At 39.8% G+C, this 13698-nt stretch overlaps 1 long non-coding RNA gene across 1 annotated transcript; it reads right to left on the reverse strand.

Annotated features, from left to right (window-relative positions):
• Positions 1-217: 217 nt before the first annotated feature.
• LOC136841612 (uncharacterized) lies at positions 218-5297 on the reverse strand. Its single transcript, XR_010854033.1, has 4 exons — positions 5196-5297; positions 2853-3011; positions 443-470; positions 218-278 (listed from the first exon to the last, which is right to left on the reverse strand). It is a non-coding gene; the product is annotated as an uncharacterized lncRNA (long non-coding RNA).
• Positions 5298-13698: the final 8401 nt, after the last annotated feature.

Genomic DNA, 13698 nt, shown 5'->3' on the forward strand with positions numbered 1-13698 from the left:
ATTCCAGCGCTGAAAGGCAACTTGAGAGTAGAAAGGTTTGGAAGAGAGAAAGGGACGCTGCAGAGAACTCCTAATGCCTACAGTGCACCGCATGAGGTGCACCGGACGGCACTTTGTTCTGATGAAAGAAACGAAAACTCGACTCTTACCTTCACCTGAAGAGTGAAGTCCACCTGGTCTCCTTTCGCATGCCGAAGCACTGGCTCGTCTTATCGGAGGGCACTGGCGTTTTTTGCACCTCGAGGAGTACTGATGGAGATCGCGTCTGGACGAATTGTCTGACAGGCTGATGACGATGATAGCTTGGGCGGCGGGGCATGATTGATTTGTCTGACAGGCTGATGACTGATGAGATAGCCTGGGGAAAAGGGGGACATGATTGATTTGCCTGACAGGCTGATGACTGATGAGATAGCCTGGGGAAAGGACATGATTGATTTGCCTGACAGGCTGATGACTGATGAGATAGCCTGGGAAAAGGACATGATTGATTTGCCTGACAGGCTGATGACTGGATGAGATAGCCTGGGGAAATGGGGACATGACTGATTTGCCTGACAGGCTGATGACTGATGAGATAGCCTGGGGAAAAGGGGACATGACTGATTTACTTGACCACGAGATACAGGGGACATGATGATTTACTGATGAGGTAGCCTGGGACACGATTGATTTGGTTCGACAGGCTGATGGACATGATTGATTTGCCTGACAGGCTGATGACCGATGAGATAGCCTGGGGAAAAGGGATTTGCCATGATTGATTTGCCTGACATTGATTTGCTGATGACTGATGATAGCCCTGGGGAAAAGGGGACACGATTGATTTGCCTGACAGGCTGATGACTGATGAGATAGCCTGGGGAAAAGGGACATGATTGATTTGTCTGACAGGCTGATGGCTGATGAGATAGCCTGATTGATTTGTGACAGGGCTGGATGACAAGCCACGATTGATTTGCCTGACAGGCTGATGACTGATGAGATAGGCCTGGGGGAAAAGGGACATGATTGATTTGCTGAATGACAGGCTGATGACTGATGAGATAGATAGCCTTGACAGGCTGATGAAAAAGGACATGATTGATTTGCCTGACAGGTTGATGACCGATGAGATAAAGTGACATGATTGATTTGTCAGACATGATTGATTTGCCTGACGACAGGCTGATGACTGATGAGATAGCCTGGGGGAAAAGGACATGATTGATTTGCTGACAGGCTGATGGCTGATGAGATAGCCTGGGGAAAAGGGGACATGATTGATTTGCCTGACAGGCTGATGCTGATAGCCATGATTGACTGACAGACATGATTATTTGCCTGGGGAATAAGGGGGCATGATTGATGACAGGCTGATGACTGATAAGATAGCCTGGGGGGGGAAAAGGACAGGCTGATTGGATTTGCCTGACGTTCGACAGGCTGATGACTGATGAGATAGCCTGATTTGCCTGACAGGCTGATGCCGAATTTGATTTGGACAGGTTGATGGCTGATGATATCGAAAAGGGGTCGATGATACGAGATAGTGGGAAATTTAGTGATTTGTCATTTCTCTCTTATTCATGAATCTCCTGTGAAATATTGTGAAAAAGTGACACTTGATATAAACATTTTCTCTCTCTTATTTATGATTTTCCCACGAAATCCTGGGAAAAGGTCCATTTACTGTCTCTCTCTCTCTCTCACTCAATAAATCCACTGTGAAAAGGGTCATGCTTGTATTATCATTCCTCTCTCTCTGTCTCTCATTTATGACTCCGTGAAATTCACCAGCCTGCCCAAAAAAAAAAAGAGGCAAAAAAACTCCCTAACCAAACTTCTCTCAAACAATGACCCAGGCTAAGAGAATTTGGCATCAGAGTCAAATAATGAAGATTTTATGGTAATCCTGCTAACAAACAGACAAATAATGCCAGCGTCACATTGGCAATTGAAGGATGCGCACGACATAATGGCTGGTTTAGGTGATCATCGCCATCATTCGCGGGCCTGGGGCCGCAAAATAATAAATTGTCACGCATTTGCGATTCAAGGACGGCAGTGCATAACTGCAGAATTACGACGTCATTACACTGTATTACGACCAAATCGCCGACAATCGCCATGAATCGTTACAGCGTCGCCAAGTTAGGCGACCTGCACCAAGTGATGGCGGATGTTGGTGCATGTCGCAATTGCGGGATACGATTTGTGCAATCTAATTACAACAAATGGCATGCCATTGTGTCAGTGTTGCATATTGCCCAATGACATGACAACAAATGACAGTGTATGTTTTAGAATTTAAAAACATATGTCACCATTTTGGTGCATGGTATCAAACTCGAGATGCGGTAACAATTCGTGGCAATTGTTGGCGATTTGGTCAGCAATTTCGTACAGCAACGGCGTCGTAATTAGCAAATTTTGGCCGTTACAACGTGTGCATCCTTGAATCGCCAATGTATGACAACGAAGGCGATATTAAACAAGTAAAATCCGCCGAAGTTTCTTGGGGCAATCGAGTTTTCTGTACAGCGTATAACGCTGTATGAAGCTCTTAGCCACGTCCCATGAAACTCTTTTTGCTGGCCCATGAAACTTTCAGCCACAGCCCGGCGTGGTGGCCTGTGTTGTTAGCACCTATAGCGGTGCCAGGCGCACAATCATGGCTAACTTTAACCTTAAATAAAATAAAAACTGCTGAGGCTAGAGGGATGAAATTTGGTATGTTTGATGATGTGGGGGTGGATGATCAATATAGCAATTTGCAGCCCTTAGCTCTGTAGTTTTTAAGATCTTTGGAGGGAAGACAGAAAGGTATGTTGAAGACGAACAAACAGCCATCTCAGCATAGGGTTAATTACATTGTACTGGTCGCGGACCAGCTCGACGACGCTGTTGGAATTCGACGTCAGTTTGCCCCAGGACGAGTTCTCGATGACCTTCGTCAGTTCCTGTAAGAGGTCGAACGAGCTCGACACGGCGAAGATGACGATGTCACTCTCCTTCGTCACTTTGTTGATCTGCAAGAGATGATGGAGGCAGTGATGACTCACTATACACAAATATCAAATGAAGTTCTCCTTATGAAGAATTAGAGAATTTATTTCTGGTGATAGAAATTCATTCTCGTTATGATGTGGTTCGATTCCACAATAAGCTGTAGGTCCCGCTGTTAGGTAAGCAATATCAAATGACGTTCTAAGTTTAGTTTCTAATAGGTTACGTCTAAACGCAAGTTTATGTCTGAATGAAAAAATGACTTTCCTCTTGAACAAGAAAAACTATGTTCATCAGTTAATTATACCAGTTTAACCAGACCATCTGAGCTGATTAACGGCTCTAGGGCTGGCCCGAAGGATTAGATTTATCTTACGCGGCTAAGAACCCGGTGGTTGCTAGCAACGAACCTACAGCTTATTGTGGGAATCGAACCACATTATGACGAGAAATGAATTTCTATCACCCGAAATAAATTCCGCTAATTCTTCATTGGCCGGTCGGAGAATCGAAACGCGTGCCCAGCAGAGTGCTAGCTGGAGCGATACCCACCCGCCCAATGAGGAACTGAAGACTGGCGATAGACTCATCGATGATTATGTTCAGTAACTTTCTGTTTGATAAAAACGAAATGTCAACCGATTATGGTACAGTTTATCTGATAACATTCTTGTCTTCATAGATTAAGTACAAACACAAACTTCATAACGGTACAGTTTATCTGAAGACATTTTTGTCTTAATAAAATAAGCACAAAACACAAACTTCACTTAACGGTACAGTTTATCTGGGATAACATTCTTGTCTTGATAGATTAGTACAAACACAAGCTTCATAACGGTACAGTTTATCTGATAACATTCTTGTCTTCATAGATTGAGTACCAAAACACAAGCTTCATAACGGTACAGTTTATCTGATAAATATTCTTGTCTTCATAGATTAGTACAAACACAAACTTCATAACGGTACGGTACAGTTTATCTGATGGCATTTTGTCTTGATATACTAAGTGTGAACACAAACTTCACGATGGTAGGTTATCTAATGGCATTCTTGGCTTGATACGTTGAGCAAACACAAACCTCAGTGAGTATTAAACTGTCTTCTGATAATCAGATCAGCATCAGCTGAAAGGAACAGACACAAATGGACAATTTTTTCATTCACAACGCCCTCAACATGGGTAGTTAGTTGTAAAGTGAGAATGTTCTCCGTGAATACTCGCTCCTAAAGATCTAAAATTTTTCGAAGAGGATTCTTCAGACACGCTTAAACAATTTCTGTGAATTCACCATCTTTCCTCTCAGCTTTAATACAAATACGGACAGTTAAAAAAATCACGACAACACAAGTTGAAAGTGAAAACACTGTGGTGGGGTAATTAACAACAAAATAATTTTATGCAAATATATATATATATATATATATATATATATATATATATATATATATATATATATATGTATTAATTTTATCACATCACTGTGATTCATATACAAGCATTAAGCAACCAATGTCCTTGATGGCTGGGTGGTTTTAAGGCATCACTGTAGTCTTGAGTTCTTGTCTTTCGTAGTTCGAGACCACGAGGTGACGAACTTATTATCAACTAAAAATTCCCCTTCGGGTAAATATATATGAAAATATATAATTTCCGAGTAGATGAACTGATATGGAGGGCATTTGTAGCTTAATGTATATATATATAGGAGAATAGCAGGCTGCATTGATAGTGTCAACTGGCTCCGGTGACGCCAGATTTGGAAGGCCCAGGCCTACTTGGATGTATGAGCTTGTGATGAGTGAAGGTTATTGATGAAGATGATATTATTACTTACGTTTAATACAAGCATCAAAATGACGAAACAATGGCAAAATGACACATGAAAGCAAATAACAGGTGAACCGCCAGAACAGAAGACAGGCTAAATAAAAACGGGCTTAAAGTTATAAAAAAAAAGTCCAAGATCTAAGTCTTGCTATACGAGTCAAGAATATTATCCTGAGTCGTATACACATCGAGAAAATAAAAATGATTAACAGTACAAAAACTTCAGCAGTAAATTTATTACCTATTCGCTGTGAATATTCTCTTCCAGTGTTGCAAAAGGAAACGAATAGATAATAAAAACAAAAGCGTTGCAAAAAGAAAAGGAACGGATGTTAAAAAAAAGGCCGGGATGTGAAAAAAGAATCGTAATTACCTGGCCGACGGATGGGTAGTCGAACTCGTCGTAAGCGTCGTATTACATATTCTTGTCGTTCAAATGACATTTCTCGTCGTTGGACGACCACACCAGCCAGCTATTGAGAGAGAGAGAGAGAGAACGGATATAAGAAAAAAATGTTTTTCAGACTGATATCATGAAATATTTCCCCACTGAAATGGTAACCAACACAAATGACGATTGTATTTTTGTCTTGAATTGATTAATTAAATGAAGTGTCCTAGTTTAGAGCTGAATAAAAGGAGAAATAGTTTTGTTTTGAACGGAATATCTAAACAAATATCTTTGTTTGGTTCGAATAGGAAAACAGCATTGTTCTGCAATGAGTACCAAACAAAAAGTATAATGTGACAAATCCGCAAAAGCTTGATAAAAAAAAAAAAAAAGTCACAAAAGGCATGAGAGAGAGAGAGAGAGAGAGAGAGAGAGAGACCTTTCCCTTACCTTTGCCATCTCCTGCCTGAGTGGAACTGGGCGTCGGTGGAAAGACGATGAGTCTCCTGGCCTGGTCCCTCCACCTGATCTGCTCCTTGCACACGATGGCCTGCATCAGAGCGTCGAAGCCTCCTTCAGAGAGAGTCAAGGTTCCCAGAGATCTTGGCTTCCACTTTCTTCTGCAGAAGGAAAAGAAGCAAGGTCTTCAGAATGGGACGTAAGGAGTTAAAAAGACAAATGACTGATACTAAATAAACAATACAGCTAGCTAATATGGCCTACTACTCACGGCAAAGAGGGATCATCTGTGCCCAGGGCAGGTCGTTCTGAAATGAGTAGGCCTTTGCACACCCAGAGCAGGGATTGTCGATCCTGACGGAGTAATACACGGGGGAAAAAAGGAAATTCGGTCAGTTTTCTGAATAGCAATAGCAAGTGCAATGAGAATCTGACTGATTCATTCCAGCAAATGTAACACTTCATTTCTCCTTTACTACGCAGATGTTATCTCTCTCCTCTCTCTCTCCTCTCTGTTAAAAGAAAGCTATTGTCTTGTGTAAGGACATGTTGTCAGTGAAATCTATAGTCATAAACAGGACTTGTACTCGGGACCTACAGAGTGAGGGTCACCCAGAGATCCCACTAGGCTATCTGTTTAGCCTGGAGCCCAATTCAACTCTCTCTCTCTCTCTCTCTCTCTCTCTCTCTCTCTCTCTCTCTCTCTCTCTCTCTCTCAACATACTTATTACGATGTGTGTCAACGAAGGGCATGGGGTGGGGCTTGAACTAGGACCTACGGAGTGATTGCCACCAATAACCCCACCAGGCTATCTACCTGGACTGAACCCAATTTGCACCCTCTCTCTCTCTCCCAAACGTACTTATTAGGATGCGTATCCACGAAGGGCATCAGGACTTTGTCCACGAATGGAGCAGAAGCCGATGGTGTAGAAGTCGGTGGAGTTCCTGCAGGGGTGGCTGTGAGCTGCCCTCCGAGGCTGGCTAACTGCTCTTGTCGTCCAACATGGGAGTGAGAGGTCCATCAGGTAGTAGAGGTCGATGGGGGTAATTGCAGGTTTGTCTGTACGTCAGGCTGAGGTCTCGAGACCCCCGTTGCGGGAGAGAAGGAGGAACGAGGTAACTGATTAACAGAAGACTGATAATATTTATCCAGAGAGAGAGAGAGAGAGAGAGAGAGAGGAGGACCAGATGACTGATTAATAGGAGACTGAGATATGTTCTGGAGAGAGAGAGAGAGAGTTAGAGTATATCTTAGTTTAACCAGACCACTGAGCTGATTAACATCTCTCCTAGGGCTGGCCCGAAGGATTAGGATTTATTTTTACGTGGCTAAGAACCAATTGGTTACCTAGCAACGGGACCTACAGCATCGTGAATCGAACCGCATTATAGCGAGAAATGAATTTCTATCACCAGAAGCAAATTCCTCTTGTTCTTCACTGGCCGGTCGGAGATTCGAACTCGCGACCAGCGGGTGGTAGCTGAGAACGGAACCCGCTCACCCAGCTTAGGAACAAAAAGAGAGAGAGAGAGAGAGAGAGAGAGAGAGAGAGGAGGACCAGATGACTGATTAATAGGAGACTGAGATATGTTCTGAGAGAGAGAGAGAGAGAGAGAGAGAGAGAGAGAGAGAATTGCTCTGGCTTGACTTACCTTTGCGGAAGCGTCATCTTGACATGCTGCCGGTTTGATCTGGACAATGGGTTCCCTGTTTTTTCTGCGAGTCTCTGGCGGACTCTGGAAAAGGAGAGAGAGAAAAAAAAGAATATTATAGCACTAGTGAATGTAAGTTGCAACAAACGTAAAATATCCATCACATCACACTCATTATGACTGGATTTCGAGATGAGGTTATGAGCCCCATCCCCTAGCCTACCGGACAAAATCTTCGTCTCTGACAATGTTGTAAGCTGTTCTCCGGTTCTCCCACAGCGCCGCTTTCGCATTGGGAAGTCTTCGGGTCGCCGATTCTCAGGCAGTGCGTGGTGCGTTCTTGTACGCCTATGCCCTGGTGGAAGACAGAAGAAGACGTATAATTATATTTTACGTAGAGGGCGCAAGCCAGTTATAACTGTAAAGTCAATTCTAAATTAATTACTGATGGGATTCAATACTTAGGAGTGAATGACACGACAATTGCGATACCGTAGGCTGATAGCGTAAGCTCGATATCACTGCCCTATCAGAGGTGCATTATGGGTAACATGAAAACATCGTTCGACGTCAGTCATTTTTTCTTAATAAAATGTTATGACCAATAAAGTCTTGAGAAATTACTTTTTTAATGTATCATGTTTCTTCTTCTTCTTCCATATTCCAGGTCATCCAGCTGGTTCCAAGATACTGGAAATACTAAATCAGTGTTCTGTTATCACCAGTTATCAGATCTGAAGCCGCGTATTCTGAAAAGAACCTCAAGTTTGGAGAAAAAGTCTCCTAAATCGAAATCCATTGAGATACTTACCATGGGATACTCGTCCTACATTACAGTTCGGATCTTGAAAAGAATAACTACCCAAAACTCAAAGGATCGCATGCAACTTAGTACGTAAGAAATAAAGACTTATTTTTAAACTTGAAGCACTAAATGTACCCTCAAACTTACCAACAAAGACACACATCTCAGTAGCGAAGAATTACTTTAAACTTAGAAACAAAGATTCTGCTTCGAGTTTGAACACCATACAGCCTGGTACCTAAAAACAAATACATGCCTTAGACTTACAACCTAACACTTGCCTTAGTCTTAAGAACAAGGCACATACCTGAATTTTGAGCACAAATTGCATCCCGGCACTTGAATGCAAGCTTTGCAATTGATCTGGAATTCACACTGATCCTGAGCTATGGCGAATGCAAAGAGCAGGAACAACAATGCCGCAAAGGCTCTCATTGTTGAGGTGATCTTGATGAAGTGTGTAAAAAGAGTGGTGTGAACTCTCGGGACTCATAACCAACTGCGACGATCCCTTCACCGGCCGTCTAGAGCGTTTAGTAACCTAGAAGTTGGATGGTGATAAATGAGAAAAAGTTAGAATTATGCTAGGAATATTAATTGCTCGGAATGTAGAGCATCAGTAAGTTCATGATGAAATTAAAATTGCGTTGATGAAATTATCTTTCGGAAAGTAAAACATTTCACAAGTTGATTAGTAAGTTTAATAATAAAATTACAATAGCGTTGATGAAAATCTTCTTTAGAAATGTACCACTTTTTCACGAGGTAATGATAAAATATCACCTTTTCCACTGCAGGTTACCCTTATAGTTAAGACGCGAGTTTGACGTTTCTGAAATTATATAACTTGATCTAACGTATCCGTAACCTCATAAAACGGCCATTCAAATTTTCATTAACAGTCTTTCCTTAATGATTTTAATCGCTGTCCAGTGAAGCAGTAAACCAACGCTTTATCCACTTAGCTAACCAAATATGCTATGCTTTCGAAGGTGCACACATACACACATGAACAGCAATGCACATACGGATACATACAGTAGCAGCAGCTAATTACTGATGATCATTTCTGATTCCATCTATTGGCCATATACTTAAATCTATACGTACGTCATAGATCTGAATCTAAAGACATCTTTCGATCTATATATTCGTGCAAGATCTATACACACACGCACACACCCAAGAGCTGTATATAAGATTAGATTATGTGTACACCACGGTCTAAACAGCCAAATGAATGCGCTTATCGCGTACCTTTTGTCTTTTCTGCTAGAGTGCCCTAATCGAGATATTTTCAAAATCAGTTATCTGACATTCCGTCACATACATATCGCTGACAAAGAAAGCTGTCAGTTTACTTGTGACGATTAATGCCCAAAGAGCTTTTTATCTTGGATAATTTTTATCATGAGCGAATCGATATTCAAACCTTGCCATGCGCGTTAAATCCCCTTGACCAATGGAGGAAAAAATGTTACAAGGAGTCGTTCAGTCTGCACTCCGTTTCATATTTACGTTTCTTATTTCTCGACTGGCTTTGTTCTATCATCAATCAATCTGTGGGATTAATGGTTATTCTATTTTGCCAGTGATAATAGGTGAAATTTGTAGCTGAGTGTTTATTTTAAATAAACAACGCAATGAACTGTCCCCAATTCATAGTTTGTAATTAGCGCTAATGAATCACAACGTCTAGACCAAAGCTAGGCCCACATAAATGGTATATACAGCCACTACTGCTAAAGCATACCGAGACATTCATTGCTAAAAGTGTTCAGCAAACAAACCATTTAAAATACTCACGATCGATATCTTCGCTCACAAAACACCCAAAAATATTCAGCTGTTATTTGCCAACATAATAAGACACAGCTGGTATTGATTCTTGATGATAATGAAGATGATAAACGAGTATATCCAAGTGTTTCACAATATCGTCATGAGTGGTGGGATAATCCCAACAACACCGGAAACGGATGACGTTAGAGCATGGGTAAAGTCACACACACAAAGGGCATTGCGTGGACATATCCTGTTGCCTGATTGTTTAATTGAAAGACAGAACTATATTCAGTGTGTATCACCTTTAAAGGAAAGCCTTTAAATATTATAAAGATTACTATTACAGTAGAGTATTACTGTTGTTGAAAAATTGAGCAAGGTGAAGTTGAAGAAGTTAGGCAGACAAGTAGATGACAGAGCAAGCCTAAGTTTCAAAAATCCTCAGGATGTAAAACTTGCTCCACAAAATATTAAGGTCATTCTGGGTGACCTAGCCTATTCAATACACACACACACACACACACACATATATATATATATATATATATATATATATATATATATATATATATATATATATATATATATATATATATATATATATATATATAGTCACTGTTGACCAACGCGCCATTTGAATGGACACCACGATAAATTAGTAATGTCAAGTAACCTGAACAACTATTAGGCAACACCTAATTCCTGAATGATATTTAGACTGGCTTCTCCAGTTGGTGTGGCCAGTTAACAAGAAACTCGGAATTAGCGTAACCCTTTGCTGTAATTAAGATTAAACACCCTTATAACTCATTGTGTTCAGTAACAGTCAAAGAGTTATTCAGTGTAGGCCTGAAGTACTTCGCGTGATCTCTGACATTAGGCCAATAAATTTTTTTCGCATGGATTTTGAAGTTGTTCCTCTCTCATGCTATTAGAAATTTAAGAGTGGTTGGAGGCTTCCTGTTTATCTGAGCATACTACTATTAATGTTTCAGATTCAGAAAGTTCGTTGTATTGACAGAATGTAGTGCTGAGCTTTAGTTTTATTTTGAGTTTCACCTGTGAGGCTAGAATATCGGGGTACCCATATATATATACATACATACAATATATACACGAGTATATATATATATATATATATATATATATATATATATATATATATATATATATATATAATATCTCATGTTCTGATTATTTTGAAAGAGTTCCTTCTGTGTTGCTCTATATTTCACAATCACATATTCTTAAATTTCTTTATTTTATCTAATGTTAGATTATCTTTTTGTTTTACAACTGGCGCCATAACACAGCAGTTGCCACGCCAGTTGGATCGAATCAAATCAGTTAGTCTCATTCCATCCGGTGGAAGACTCTGCTTGTCCCATAGACCGAGTGTTCATGTTATTGACAACAATTTAACATCATCACCATATTGCTGCCATCAATCAGTATTAATATGACAATGAACGGTTAGGCTAAAGATGAAAAACACTGCGTAACATAATTATTTGGAAAAATTTTATTGCAATCGAGACGTTTTCGCTTCAACCTTAAACTGCGTCCTATCGAAACAGGATGCGTCTGATAAGCGCTCAGCGTTCAGAGCGACTAGTCTCGTAACATTGAAAATGTATTCTGAGGCTCAGTATATCTATATGAATAAATGAATAAATCAAAGCCTTTAAACTTGTATGGAACAAAAACGAACGATTAAATGACTGTGGAAAATGAGATAAAACGAGGGAACTTCTCGGCGTATTCGGTCATTTGAAATATTAGTCTTAATGAAAATACACTTTCAGGTCTTGGGAATTTGAGATGGAAATGAAATTAATGGTCTGATTTCATTTGGCTTAAGGAAATTTTGGCAGTAAAACCAAGCATCAGAAGCACTTTCGGCCATTCAGCGCTTAAGACAGTTAGAAAAACAGTTAATAAAAGACAAGAAAAGTATGAGGTAAAACTTGAACGCACCTATAGGGGCCGAAGGACGCTGTTAACCACAGTACACCTGAGGTGCACTGACTGGTGATCGACATATACGGAAAAATGGCCGAATGGTCTACGGTCCTTCGAATACAATACGGAATGGAATGGAACATAACATTCAGGCCAAAATCCCAAGCACTGGGACCTACGAGGTCATTCAGCGACACAATTGTTAGAGGAGGTGGAAAGTAACATGGAACAATGAGGAATAAAGAGGAGTTAAAGGGGTTGCAGCTAGCCGAAGGACGCTGCAAAGAACCTTAAACAATGCCTACAGTGCACCGGATGAGGTGCTGACAGCACTATCCCCTACTGGGAGTTAATCCAAGATGTAAAATACACGATGCCTCAGATCGACGTTGTAGTCGTACCATATTTGACGATGAATAATGTGAATTAAAATAATGCGTATTTGCAATGAATAACCTCGGAAGAAATGAAACACTTAAATGGTAGGCCTACTTTTGTATCAAAGTAAAGCGGAAATCTCCCGAATATTATTCATCTATCACTTTAGTCGTAATCATTTACAAAAAGGCTACGTGTATAATAATAATAATCTTCTTCTTCTTTTTTTCTTTTTAACGCTTTTATTCCCATTTTTGCTGGGTGTAAGCACGATGACCTCTTTTGAAGGACTTTTGATTTGGCTTGGGGTAGACCTGTGGTAATAATAATAATAATAATAATAATAATAATAATAATAATAATCAAATGAAAATTGAATCCCCGAAGCAGAAAAAATACCAATTCGGTGCTTTTGAAAATAAACTGAGTCTTAAAAATATTGGTCAGCGACGCTCGCAGCACTGAATAGAATGCATACGCAACGAGGCAGAAGCCAAACGAAAATACAGGCAGATAATTCAACTTAAAATCAAAGAAAATCTACATTCAAATGCTCACGAAATCCTGAGTTTAGAAACAATAAATAAAACTATTCAAAATACTGTATATATATTATATTTTATATATATATATGTGTGTGTGTGTATATGTATATATATATATATATATATATATATATATATATATATATATATATATATATATATATATATATATATATATACACACAACTGACAAAAAGCTATCGTTGAAAAGACTATAGATGTTACTATTCACAACCATTAGATTAACAAATTACAAAAAAACGTTGTGTTAAATTCACGAAATGCTAAAAAAAGAAACCACGGTACTAAATATTGAAATAACACACAAAAAAATACTCACGCGGATCTTTTAGAAACAAAATATTAGGGACGAGTTTTATAATCCATCGCACAAGAAAGGCGTCGTCGCGTCGTCTCACCGAGTGAGGAAACCCGCACTCACTGCTTCTACCGAGGTCTCCCGAAAAAAAAAAGGAGTCGTTTTTAAAGAACGATAAGATAATTTGGGAGCGGTTTCCGGCCGGCGGTGGTAGTAGGCTGCTATTCCTCGAAAACTTCTAAGTATAATGTAGCACGGCTTCCAAAGGCATTGAAATTCAAAGCCGAGTGATTCAGAATTACGTTAAATAAATTCTCGCTGACTAACAGTTTTAGAATCTGGTTATTAATTCACAGACACACTGTGCGCGGCATATTTTAGTCTTTGAACACTTCTGACCATTATTGTTCTTCACGAAGAGGAAATCTGTAGTGCATACCTTGTTAACAAGGTATGCACCTATAAAAAACAATCGAGAGTAAAACACAAGCTATTTATACATACATACATACATACATATATACACGTATGTACAGTATGTGTAATTTTCCTTAAATCCTAGGCGTGGCTCAAATC

The sequence above is a fragment of the Macrobrachium rosenbergii genome, chromosome 1 (genome assembly GCF_040412425.1).
Source record: "Macrobrachium rosenbergii isolate ZJJX-2024 chromosome 1, ASM4041242v1, whole genome shotgun sequence".
Classification (NCBI taxonomy): domain Eukaryota; kingdom Metazoa; phylum Arthropoda; class Malacostraca; order Decapoda; family Palaemonidae; genus Macrobrachium; species Macrobrachium rosenbergii.